Raw genomic sequence first — 13081 nt, 5'->3', positions numbered from 1 at the left:
TGAATTTTCTTGGCAAGACACCTCTGAGGTCTCTCCAGCTGCTACAATTGTCTGGTGAGGTACATACAGAAGGGAGCATTGTACTGTATTAGTGGTCTGATGAGGGATGAGTACAGGGGAGTTATAACATCCTTAACTCTGGATGCAATGCCCTTAAATATGAAATGTGCAACATAGAAGGCCTTTCTTACCATTGTGGACACATAGTGATCAAAGTTAAGGTTGTTATCAACAAGTGTTCCTAAATCTCTCACCACAGGGTTTGAGCTAAAGGGGGTACTGTTAATACTGTAATTTGTAGGGGCTTCCCCCTTTGCTGAAAGGGATGATAACACATTATTTTGCATTTAGATTAAGTCCATGGCTTTGGCACCAATCATTTGTCTCAATAAACCCTTTTTGTAGTATGTCCGCATCTTTGGGGGAGAGGCCATCTATTTTCACCTGGACATCAGAGAAACAGATTCCAAACAGTAGTGAGTCAAACACAGAACCTTGTGGTACACCACTAGTAACTGGTCTACTGGTAGAAATGGAATCCATAAATTTGACTTTATGCATTCTGTTAGTGAACTGGTAACTGGTCTGCTGATAGAGTTTGAATCCCAACTTTGAAAATTTGCATTCTGTTGGTGAGACAGTTGGCTAGTCATCTAGTGACATATGGGTTAATACCCAGCAGGGTGAGTTTCTCAATGATGCCTCAGTGGGGGATTGTGTCAAAAGCCTTGGCTAAGTCAAGACAGGCTGTATGTATTGTTTTGCCTTCATCCAGGGCTTTGGTAGCATTCTTAAAGAAGTCCACCAGGTTTAATAAGCATGATGTACCCTTAACGAAGCCAAACTGGTGTTGATAAGGTCCATGATGATTTTCTCCATGGCCTTGTAGATAAGCCTGGTTAGGCTTATGGGTCTATAGTTCCCAGGGTCAGTTGGTGGACCCCCTTTGTTCAAGGGAATTACTGTTGCTATTTGCCACTCTGGTGGGACAAAGCCAGTACTTAGATGGTGGTTGAAGAGAGTGCCAAGTGGTTCCACTAGGTCCTGTTTTAGACTATTTAGTAGGCAGCCTGGGATGTTATCCAGTCCCATACAGGATGTGTTTTTGGCCATGAAGAGTGCAGTTATGACCTGCTCCTTGGAGACACTAGGTAGATGACTGGTGACATGTATGATTTGGAGTGTGTATGCTGGGGACAGGAGATGCAGTTTGCACCAAATCTGTCTGCTAGCAGGTTGGCAATGTCCTCAGGGTCATTATGACTAGTACCATCCACTACTAGTTCAACACAAAGCTGGGCCTTTTATTTTAGGTTTCAGACATAGCTAAAGATTACCTTGTGATTATCCTTAGCTAGGGATGTTAGTTTAGCTTCATAATTGACTTTAGAGGACTTTACAAGATATTTAATTTGCTTGTTTAAGCTGTGGAGGGTGCCCTTCCTCTGTTGAGTCAGTTCCCCTCTTGTTCTTAGACATTAGTTTCTTCCTCTTGTTGTATAACATATTTATGCTTACTTTTTTTTTTTTTTTTGCTTTTGTTTTTTTGTGAGGACCTTGTTTTGATCCCTTCAGGTACAGCAAAGTCTATACATTTATATAGGTGTTTATACAGGGCATTTGTGTATACCTCTGTATAGGTGGCTGTTCAGGAAAGCAGTTTCTAAACATGAAACTGTGATAATTTTTTGCAATATTTGTTATCTTCGAATATTACTCCTATGTTACAATACATTAACTAAATGTGCAATATTTGTAGATGGTAATAAACTGACTGGATTACTAGAGTCTTGGAAGATGGTCACACTTATTAAGAAAATGTATGCCTGCATGCATAAAACATATGATAACAGAGATGGAAGTGATATATGTTCAAGGAAATAAGAAAAAAAAAAGACGCTTTATCACGGGTCTATATTAGAACATTGAAGTTTCAGGTCTTCGAATGTTCTAATATCGACACCTAGTAACCGAAAACCGATAAGACCGAAAATTTAGAATATCGATTTTTTTTCCTAGGGAAAAAATTTGCTGTTCCAAAACACATACACACAACACAAACACACCAAACACACATCAAGCCACACACACATACACCTAAAATCTTACATCTAAACCTACACTAAGCTGTACATACACCACTATCTACCCACTTACCTTAACTCAAACCCTAACCCTAAGGTCCATCACTATTGCACACACACCTCACCCACACCCTAACCCTAACTCACCTATCCCACCCTAACTCTCACATCCAAACATTCGCACACTTACCTGACCCACGCCCTAACCCTAACTCACCTATCCCACCCTAATCCTAACGTCCAAACATTCGCACACTTACCTGACCCACGCCCTAACCCTAACACACCTATCCCACCCTAACCCTCACATCCACACAATCGTACACTTACCTGAACCTGTCCGTAACTTTCCACCACAGAGCTGAAAATAGCAAAGCGACAATAACGGACAACAAAATTCTTTCCCTAGGAAAGAATTTGGTTATCTAAAAATTCGCTATTTTCAACTTTTGGTTACTAGGTGTCGATATTAGAACATTCGAAGACCTGACACTTCAATGTTCTAATATAGACCCTTTCACACATGCATAAATTCCGACACTGTACCCTAGTTTCTAATCTAACACATGATGTAAGTGAAATTTTCTCCAGTTCAAGACAATATAGGATCATAGGCGGTTACTAGGCAAATGGCCCTGGGGCCCTTACAAGCCTAGCCAAGAATTTTTCCCAAAAAAGAAACCTCAGTCAGCACGTCACCCCTGTCAGTGAGGGACACAGGTGGAATCCCTGGGACAAATTTGTGGTTTCCCATCCACTCATCAAGGTGGCACTTTAGGAGGGTCAGCAAGGTGCTCTATTTATGTATCCATGTATGGGAAGTCTATTCCAGAGACGGAGCAGCCTCTGGGAGGCAAACCTGTCTCACCAGCAGGTTTTGTTGATGTCACATATTAGATTCAAACTTTCAAGCAGGTAATGTGTGAAGAGTTAGACTTACGGATATGGAGCCTCTTTAGTAGGGCAAGGTCCAAGATTGCCTTGTAGACAAGACACAGATCACCCCTGAGCAATCTGTACGGTCCCGAGTAGAGTGATATTGATTTGAGTCTGTCCACAAAGGACAAGTGTTGGAGGCCATGGATTCTCTTTGTGAGGTATTTCTGTGGTATTTTCAGTTGGTGCAGATGCTTGGAGAGGCACATACTAAATGGGGCATTATACTCAATTATTGGTCTAATAAGGGAGGAGTATAGAGAGATAATAACCAGCTTTTTTCTGGATGCAATCCCTTTACTGATTAGATGAACCAAGTAAAAGGTTTTCTTTCTGCTGCTGCATGATGGTCAAATGTGAGACTGTTGTCAACCTGAGTACCCAGGTCTCTCACCACAGGTTGTGTACTTAAGGGGTTGCTGTTGATGTGGTAATCAGTAGGGGCTGTGTTTTTGAATGGTATGATGATACATTTTTTTGCCTTTAACTTGAGAACATGACTTTGGCACCAGTCATTAGTTGCTGAGAGACCCGCTTGCAGTATGTTATCATCATTTTGGGAGTCAATGACAGCACCCAACTTACAGTCGTCCAAAAACTTCTTCAGCCACAGGGCTTTTGTTTTTGCCTGGACCTCTGAGAAGTAGATGCTGAAGAGTAGAGGTCCCCAGACTAATCCCTGGGGAATTCCACTAATGACAGGTCTGCTACCAGAGGTGGAGGTGACTATTTTAACCTTGTGGATCCTATCGGTGAGCCAGTTGGCCACCCACCTGATGCGATAGTGATTTACGCCAAGCTGTGTTAGCTTTTTGATGATGCCTGAGTGGAAGATGAAACACAGTTAGATAAAATTGTTGGGGGATGAGGCAAAGTTAAATACTTTGTGATCTAACTATACTTCAAGTAAAAATAACAGCAACAAATTTACACCACTTAAGGACTTGCAGTTATCATTAGCAGAATTATACCTTTTTTAAAGAATACTTTTGAATGAGAATGTAGTTCAAGTACAGTAAATTCCTCTTATCCACTCTCACTGGGACCAGACCTTAGGCTGGATAAATGAATGGCTGGTTAATCAGAAAATGCGTACAAAATAGCATTTATAGGTTATAAATCAGCTAGAATAGCAGGATCTGTGTTAGTATGCATTTTTCTAATGAAAGATTCCCATAGATCTGCTAGTTCTCTCCTTTCCTGCACTTTTATTAGCCTATTAGTCTAGCACTTTACCAGACTTCTTGTAGCAATTATTGTGGCACACAAAAGTGCTACCAGCACTAAACGTTCTACAAGGAAACAGCTCCAGTACTTATTATTAATGTCCACCCCTCCAGGCATGTCTAAAGGTCAGTTCCCTGTGATTTCTCCTATTAACCTGGTGAGCTTGGGCATGCTGAGGCAATGTAGCAACTGCCTCATGTACACTGACAACCCTCTCCTCTTACCTCCCAACACTTAGACTTGTGAGATATGCACTTATATATCCATATTGGAAGCCACACACTCTCCAGCCAAGACTGGAATAGCTGGTCAAGAGGAGAAGGTCAACACTTGCACCACACCACATGGAACACATATCCCTCCAGAACACACACCAGCACTGCCTTCACATAAAAACACAAACCACACACCCACCTTCATGGAGGCTCCCAATAAAAATCTACCCAAACAGCAGAGACCTCCAAGGCAGAAATGTACTCGATCACCACAACATAACACTAATCACAAGACAAATAAATCTCCTAAACAGTATGCCACTCAACCAAAGCCTCTAAGGCAAACCAGCATACCCAACACACTAGTCATAGGTAATTCGATAGTGAGGCACACTGATGTCCCACTCACTAGGTTGAATAAGCAGAATGTAACAGTCAGCTGCCTGTCAGGTGCCAGGATCTGCCACATAACGCACGCACTCAGTTCCCTCAACAACAGGTACAAATATGACTCTATCATTGTACATGTGGGTGTGAATGACCTGAGACACACCTCCCTGGACTATATGAAAAGGGACATGGAGGAGCTTTTGGATTATGTAGCCCAGGCAGGTATTACCCTAGCCTTGAGCAGCCTCCTACCATCATCCAGAATGATACCACAGTACAAGCAGAAAATTATTGATTTCAACAATTTGCTAAGTTTCTGGTGTCATTCTAAGGGGATTCAGTATCTCTTTGCCTGGGATGACATGACTGACAGACTTCGATGCTTTGCCAGAGATGGCCTCCATCTGTCACCCATGAGCTTCCAGTTACTGGCCAAGGCTCTTGCCACCCCTATAGTGCCTTTTTTAGGTGGTGTTCCATAGACCAAATTACCACTGTAACAGCTACAAACAAATGCAATCTGAGGGTCATGCTGCTCAACGCTAGAAGTCTAAATCTCAAAATGCACTTGCTCGAAGCACTCCTTAAAATGGAGAACATTGACATTTGTGCTGTAACAGAGACCTGGTTCAAGGCAGCAGAAAACACCCCTGCACTATCAGGCTATAAATCATTCCACATCTTTCGGCCCCAGAACTTGGACTGAAGCTCCAAAGGCGGTGGTGTTTCCATATTCATAAAGGACGCGCACACCTCCAGACTGGTAGCCCAACATAATAGATCAGAAATACTTCAGGTGTAGCTAACATTGGGTAAGACAGTGATTCAGGTCGTAGCCTGCTATAGGTCCCCAATTACGTCCAAAGACTCACACTCAACATTCCTAAGCACCCTGGAGAATATTAGGGTCCAACATAGCACTCTCATACTAGGCGACTTCAACTACCACTCCATTAACTGGGAAAACTACACATGTACCAATACACTTGCCCAACATTTCCTGGAATTCATTAATTCCAGTGCCCTGGACCAGCTCATGCTTACCCCCAATAGAGGTAGCAACATCTTTGACCTTGTCATTACTAACATGGCTACCATTGATCTATACCAATAGTCAACTCCTCCCAAGTCAGATCCAGCCACAAACTAATCACCTTGGAAATCCACATCCCTTCCAACCCCCCCCCCCCCTCGCAAAGGTAACCACCATGAAAAACTTTTCCAAAGCTAACTTTGGGCTCCTAAAGACAGAGGTGGCTAACTTTACGGCACCCATGCAATTGGAGAACAGATGCATGACCACCGAATCATACCCTAATGCCCTGTACGAACATGCACACAAATGCATGAATCTTGCCATACTGAATACAACCAAGACACTTTCCTCCAAAAAAAGGAAGCCGATCTGGTGGTCTCCTGCCATAAACAAACTCTACAACAGAAGGGAAACTGATGCAAAATAAGGTGAAGTCCTATGACTGGAAAAATTCCCTTATCAACCTCAACAAAAAGTTGAGATCTCTCATCAAATTCTCTAAAGCTAGCTATGAAAACAGAATTGCAGCAGATAGTAAAGACCACCACAAGGCCTTCTATAGATATGTAAAGAATCTCCACAGCAATACCCAGATTTGCTTTGAGCTATTGCACAATGGCACCTCCTATAACAAGCCAACAGATATTGCCAATATACTGGCCGACAGATTCAGTGCCAACTTTGCCCCTCTCTCCCCCACCAAAGGACCAATCAGAATACCAGTAGATTGCCAGACATCCAGTATTACTGCTACATAGGTTAAAACAGCACTGTCCAAGGCCAAGAATACAGCTTCTATGGGACCTGCCAATATCCCTGGCTGTGTTCTACATGAACTACAGAGTGAACTGGCACCTCTACTGTGTGCCCTGTTCAATCACAGCATCACCTCTGGTTTTATCGCTACCAAATGACGCACTGCTACAGTCATCCCATTCCACAAAGGAGGTGTGACTACAGACCCTGGGAACTATCGCCCCATTAGCCTGATGAGTCTGATATTCAAAGCTATGGAACGCATCATCATGGACCTAATAAACAAGGATATAGAGAATCTCCAAACTCTGGATTCCATGCAGTTGGTTTTGTGAAGGGTAAACCATGCCTGCTCAACCTGGTCAACCTCTTTGAGTCAGTCACCAGAGCTGTGGATGAAAGCAAGGTGGTTCATACAACCTACCTTGATCTGGCCAAGGCCTTTGATACCATTCCCCACTCAGGAATCATAGAAAAACTCACTAAGCTAGGCATAAACCCCTATATCACTTGGTGGGTTGCAAACTGGCTTACAGATAGAACCCACAGTGTGAAAGTAGCTGACTCCAAGTCAGACTGCTGACCAGTCATGAGTGGAGTCCCACAGGTCTCGGTCCTGGGTCCTCTCCTGTTTGGTATATACGTCTCTGAAGTCCAGGCCAACACATAGGGACTCTAGCTGACAAAATTCACAGACAATTGCAAGTTGGGAGCCATAATTAACTCCCCAAGTGATGTTGACATCCTACAGAAAGGCCTCACTGAGACCAACAACTGGTGTCAGAACCATGGCCTTAAACTCAATGCCAAAATATGTGTCATCATCCTATTTGGGAAAAACCCAGTTCCCATGAATTACCACATTGATGGTAGTCCACTGAACACATAAGGCATCATAAGAGATCTGGGAACACAGGTTGACAGCAACCTCTCATTTGACCACCACATTGCCACTGTGGTCAGAAAGTCATTCTATGGAGCACATCTCATTACTAAGAGTTTTGCATCCAGGAAGAAAGAAGTCATTGTCTCCTCTACTCTTCCCTCATTAGGCCAATCATTGAGTACAATGCCCCATTTGGCATGTACCTCACTAGACACCTGCAACAACTGGAGAGGCCACAAAAGTACCTCACAAAGAGGATCCTGTACCTTAAACACTTGTGGACAGACTAAAAAAACTCCAACTATTCTTTGTCTCATATCGCCTACTTAGAGGTGATCTTTGCTTGACTTACAAAGCCATGTCTGACTCAGGTCTGTTAGAAATGCTACATCTAAAGAAATCCCATTCCCTCCACCACACACTCCAGAGACCTCAACCTCATTACCACAATCAACAGATCAAGGTGGAGGGACAGGTTCATAACCCAGAGACTACCCATTCTATGGAATAGACTTCCCATACATGTCAAGCAGAGCACCTCACTGGCCCTCTTCAAGAGAAATCTTGATGAGTGGTGGGGAAATAGAAAATTCACCCCAGAAATCACTCCAGTGGCTCTACTCGACAGAGACACTGGGAACTAAGGTCGGGTGGCACAATGCCAGCTGTTGGACATGCTACATTTAAAGAAATCCCAATCCCTCAGAGCCACACGCTCCAGGGACCTAAACCTTGTCATCACAATAAATAAAACATGCTGGAGGGATAGGTTCCTGACCCAGAGACTCCCCAGACTCTGGAATAGATTGCCCATACATGTCAAGCAGAGTGCCTCTTTGGTCCTCTTCAAAAGGAACCTTGACGATTGGATGGGAGAAAGGAAATTCACCCCGGGGATCATGTCAGTCGCCCTGCTAGACAGGGGTCCAGGGAAGTAAATAGGGTGGGAAGAAATAGCCAGGGAATTGTTATGGCTAGGCTTGTATAGGCCCTAGGACTGATAGCCTAGTACCAACCTATGAACCTATAATCCTATGGGCTAGGCTTGCATAGGCTGCAGGCCCATTAGCCTAGTATATGCCTATGAACCTATATGAAGTCTAAAACTCAAATGTTTGCCATTATTTAACCCAGAGGTAGAAGTGCTGTTCTTCTCTGCATGTTTTGCTAGGGCTGTGGCAGAAATTTAATAGCCGGTTAAAGAGAGACTGGATAAGAGGGAGTCTACTGTGGGAATGCAGGATGGCAGCAGCAATAGCATTTTATAAACACACAATTCTGAGAATATTTTGCGAAAGAATAAGGAAGGGTAGCAGTTGCAGCAGCAGCAACAATCTGACACACTATTACAAACTAACAATTCATATATACTACTCCTAACAAGCTATAAAGAAAACACTGGTCTGAATGTACTCCTAGAAAAACCTTGTAACACACTGTTAAGCATTCATAGTCCTAATAAAGAAAAGGGTGTAGGGGTAGAATCTTTGGACGTATTGCTAAAATACACTTAGCAGACAATGTCAAAAAAAATAACTGTGGGAACTTTAAATGAAAATAAACGTTGGCTATGATTGAAAGGGAAAGGAAAACGTGTACATTAATAGAAATACAGTCCTGATAACAAGGGATAAGTGTAGAAGTTCCAAAGGAAAATACTATTTGTTTTGTGCTAGAAGGTATAGAAAATGTGTTTTAAAAACTCTCATATGTTAAATTAGTGGACAAATATCTATAGATACTGATAGAGAAGAAGCTGTTTCTAGAAAAATATTATGAAGTTAATGAAAAAGTTAGTAGAGGAATGAATCTGTCCATTACCAGCAAAAAAAAAAAAAAAAACAGTTAAATTACTGAAATAAGTTGTTACAGAGGTTGATTGAGAATAACACTTAGTTCATAATATTGAACATTTTGCCAACATATTCACTAAAACAGTGAAGGATGCCAGCATGCAGCCAGAAGGTAAAAACACACAGTGACAAACTCACTGAAAAGGGAAGATGATCTGAAGAGAGACCTAGGTCTCCCACTAGTATAAAGCATGGGTTAATTACAGACATGACTCTCAGCACCACATACATAGTTAGAAGTTACTACAGTAAAAGTGAAAGGATTGCCAGAATCAAAAATATAAGAAAAACAGAAGCAGAAAAAATCAATTTCTTTTCTCATGTAAAGAGGGCATACCTTTTTCTTCACAACGGTGTACCGATGAAGGTGATCCTGACTCCTGACCTGGCAGATTTGTAGATCAATTTTCAAATAAATAAAGAACATTTTAGGGGAGCCCACTGGAAGAATGATGCATTCAGATGAGCCAGAGAAAATATAGCCAGAGTAAAGAGAGAGAGAGAGAGAGAGAGAGAGATGGCTAGGATGGTCTCATCTTTTGCTCATATCCTGAGATGAAGAATTGCTTAACCTAAAGTGTGAATAAAGGAAGAGGAGTAATGCGATGCATTGTGTTAGATCCAAAAACATATAGTGCACCTGTGATGAATTTTGCATATTTTTGGGGTACACTTAAGAATGGACAAAAATCAAGCTAGGTATTTAGCTAAGATGTGTTGGCCTGGTGTAATAACAGACATTGAGAATTTCTGTGTAACATGTCTTAGGTATCTAAATACTGCACCACATCCTGGGTGCAGATGTCCACTGATAGATATGTCTGTTACTTAGGTCCTATTTCAAGCAGAGAGCTATGGAGCTTTAGTAAAGTCTAGTAATTGTACCACTGCACAAAGCTAATGTGACATCTATACTTAAAGAGCTAGCATTACTTTTTTTTTTCCTATGGAAAATACCCCACTCCCTCACCCCATGTATGTCCATGGTAAAGCACCAGCTTGGCCAGTATTTTAATGTAATCCAGTTTTTCACAGTATCACCATGATAGGTTAATCTAGTGCTTTAATAAAATTCATAAGCCTCTGCTATAACTCCAAGCTTCAACAGGAATTACCTCTTTAGAGATACTGTGTTTGAAACATTCCCACTGCTTGCTGGACACAGTCAGGGAAATAGGAGAGGAAAAAGACAGCCCATTTAAAACTGTAGCAGCACACAACACAGATTTGCACGACAGACCAAAAAAATCATCATGCCAGTGGTGAAGAAGGATATCAATGGGCATACGAAATGCAACAGAAAACAATAACATCAGACTCTGGGAGTGTAGAGCAAAGAGAAAGGTGTTAGTGTTCATCATCTTAAAACATGAAGGAATTCTTCCTGGCAAATAAAGTGCTTTTACAGCTACCAGGGAGAACGAACTTGAATCCAGTCATAGTGAAACTGCCCTAGGGCAGAAGATAAAACAAAAAATGTATGGGGTACTTGGTTCCCAAAGAAATGCTATGGGTGATTATGTAAGAATGCTACTTTAATTGTGAGTTACTGAAGTATATCAAAATAATGACATGCTGAGGTTTGCACTTGTCTGATGCCTAAGATAAATGAGCTTATAGTAAAGCTAAGCAAAACAAGGGTTTGATTGCCTTAAATGTGACCATAAGGAGTCTTGGCCAGGTAGTATTACAACAACTATGGATGGCTTATCTAAGTCCTTTGAAACACCTTGACATGGGGGGAGGGGGGGTAACTGTGACTCTGTAAAGGTGAATATGACAATTTGTGATATAGTACTCTGTTCTATATTCTGAGGTAAATTAGTATGTGACTGGAGGTTTTAGTTTAAACTCTACGGTACAAAATTATGCCTGCTATTAGGTTCATGGGTTGACCGGTTTATACCCGGCTAGTGACCTCCAGGAGCTTTATCAGCCTAGTCAATCATTCCAATTGTATCTCACAAGTCGATGTGCCTTAGAGGTTATTTTAAGCAGCATATGTAATCTAGGGTAAGGTTTATAAGCTGCCTCTATCCATTGGAGACATAGGTGCGAATCCATGGGTGTGTTTCCAGTTTTCCATCCATTGGTCTAGTTTTCTCTTGAATAGGAATAGGGAAGAGCTCTCTTTTACACAGATGAGAAGCCTATTCCAGAGAAGGGGAATTTTCTGAGACACATACCTGTCCCTTCAACATGTCCTATTTATATTACAAGTAAAGTTTATATCACTAGATTGAGTAATGCCGATGCTATTTATTTTGTTGATATTGAAAAGGTCCATCAGATTCAGATACAAGGACATCTTGTATGACAGGCATAGATTGCCTGTCAATGGTCTGTAAGAAACAGAGTATAGAGACAGAGCTTTGAGGAAAACTGTATAGGCCATGCTGTTTACGCCCTGTATTCTTTTTGTTAGAAACGTCTCTGGATGTTTCTGTTGTTACTTGTGTTTAGTCAGGTACATACCAAAGGGGCCATTGTACTCAGTGATGGACCTGATGAGGGCTGAATACAGTGGGACTATGACTTCCTTGGATCTAGATACCATGACCTTGCTTTTAACTTAACATAGAATGATTTTCTAACTACACTAGACACATGTTGATTGAAAGCTAGGTTGCTATCTACATATGTACCAGAAATCCCTGACTACTGGTTCTGCTATTAGGAGTGTATTATTGATGAGATTTTTACTACAGTGGCTGACTTTCCAAAGCATACTATTATGCATTTCTTTGCACTCAGTTTTAAGCTGTAGCTTTGGCACCAGTCATTTGTCAGTTTTAGTCCTTCCTGTAGAATGTTAGTGTCTTGGTCAATTCTGTGACTGCTCCTAGCTTGCAATCATCTGCAAACTTGATTAGCAAGAGGCCCTTGACATTGGCCTTGACTTCTGAGAGGTAGATGCCACAAAGGAATGGACCCATCATAGAGACCTGAGGGTCTCTGTTAGTGATGGGCTTCTTTGTGGATGTGGTCTCTCCTTTCCTAACTTCCTGCGTCCTATCTGAGAGCCAGCTGACCACTCAGTGTGTCATATAGGGGTTTATGCTTATGTGAGTGTCTTTACAATGCCTGAGGGGGTAGTCTATCAAATGCATTATCTAGGTCAAGGAAGGCATTATGTACCATTTTTCCCTCATCCGTTATCTTGGTGACCTTCTCGATGAAATCCACCAGGCTGAATAGGCATCACCTGCCCATGATGAAATCAAACTGGGTTGGCTCCAGTGTTTGAAGGTTCACTTTGGCCTTATTAATCATTTTCATGATAATTCTTTCCATGGTTTTGCATATGAGACTAGTCAGACTTATGAGTCTGGTGATGGCCCTGTCTTGTGCTAAAAAATAACTGTTGCAGTTCTCCATTTCTGTGGTACAAAGCCTGTCTCAAAACTGTGGTTAAACAGTGACTCAAGTGATCCTGATAGGTTGTATTTCAGGCTATTTAAGAGGTATCCTGAGATTTTATCAGGGCCATTGATGCAGTCTTTTTGGCCTATGATATTTCTGGGGTGCAAAATATGAGCTGAATTTTTTGGCCATCAGATTTACCATATCATCCAGCTCCCAGTAAGTGGGTCTATTTACAATTGGTTCTACACACTGCTGTTTACTGCCTTTGAGATTTCGGGCATAACTAAACAAAGACTTGTGGCTGTCCTTGGCCTGAGAGGCAATCTTTACTT

This window comes from Protopterus annectens, chromosome 14.part0 (genome assembly GCF_019279795.1).
Source record: "Protopterus annectens isolate FY-2018-M chromosome 14.part0, PAN1.0, whole genome shotgun sequence".
In the NCBI taxonomy this organism is placed as follows: domain Eukaryota; kingdom Metazoa; phylum Chordata; order Ceratodontiformes; family Protopteridae; genus Protopterus; species Protopterus annectens.
This window is presented reverse-complemented; position numbering follows the sequence as displayed.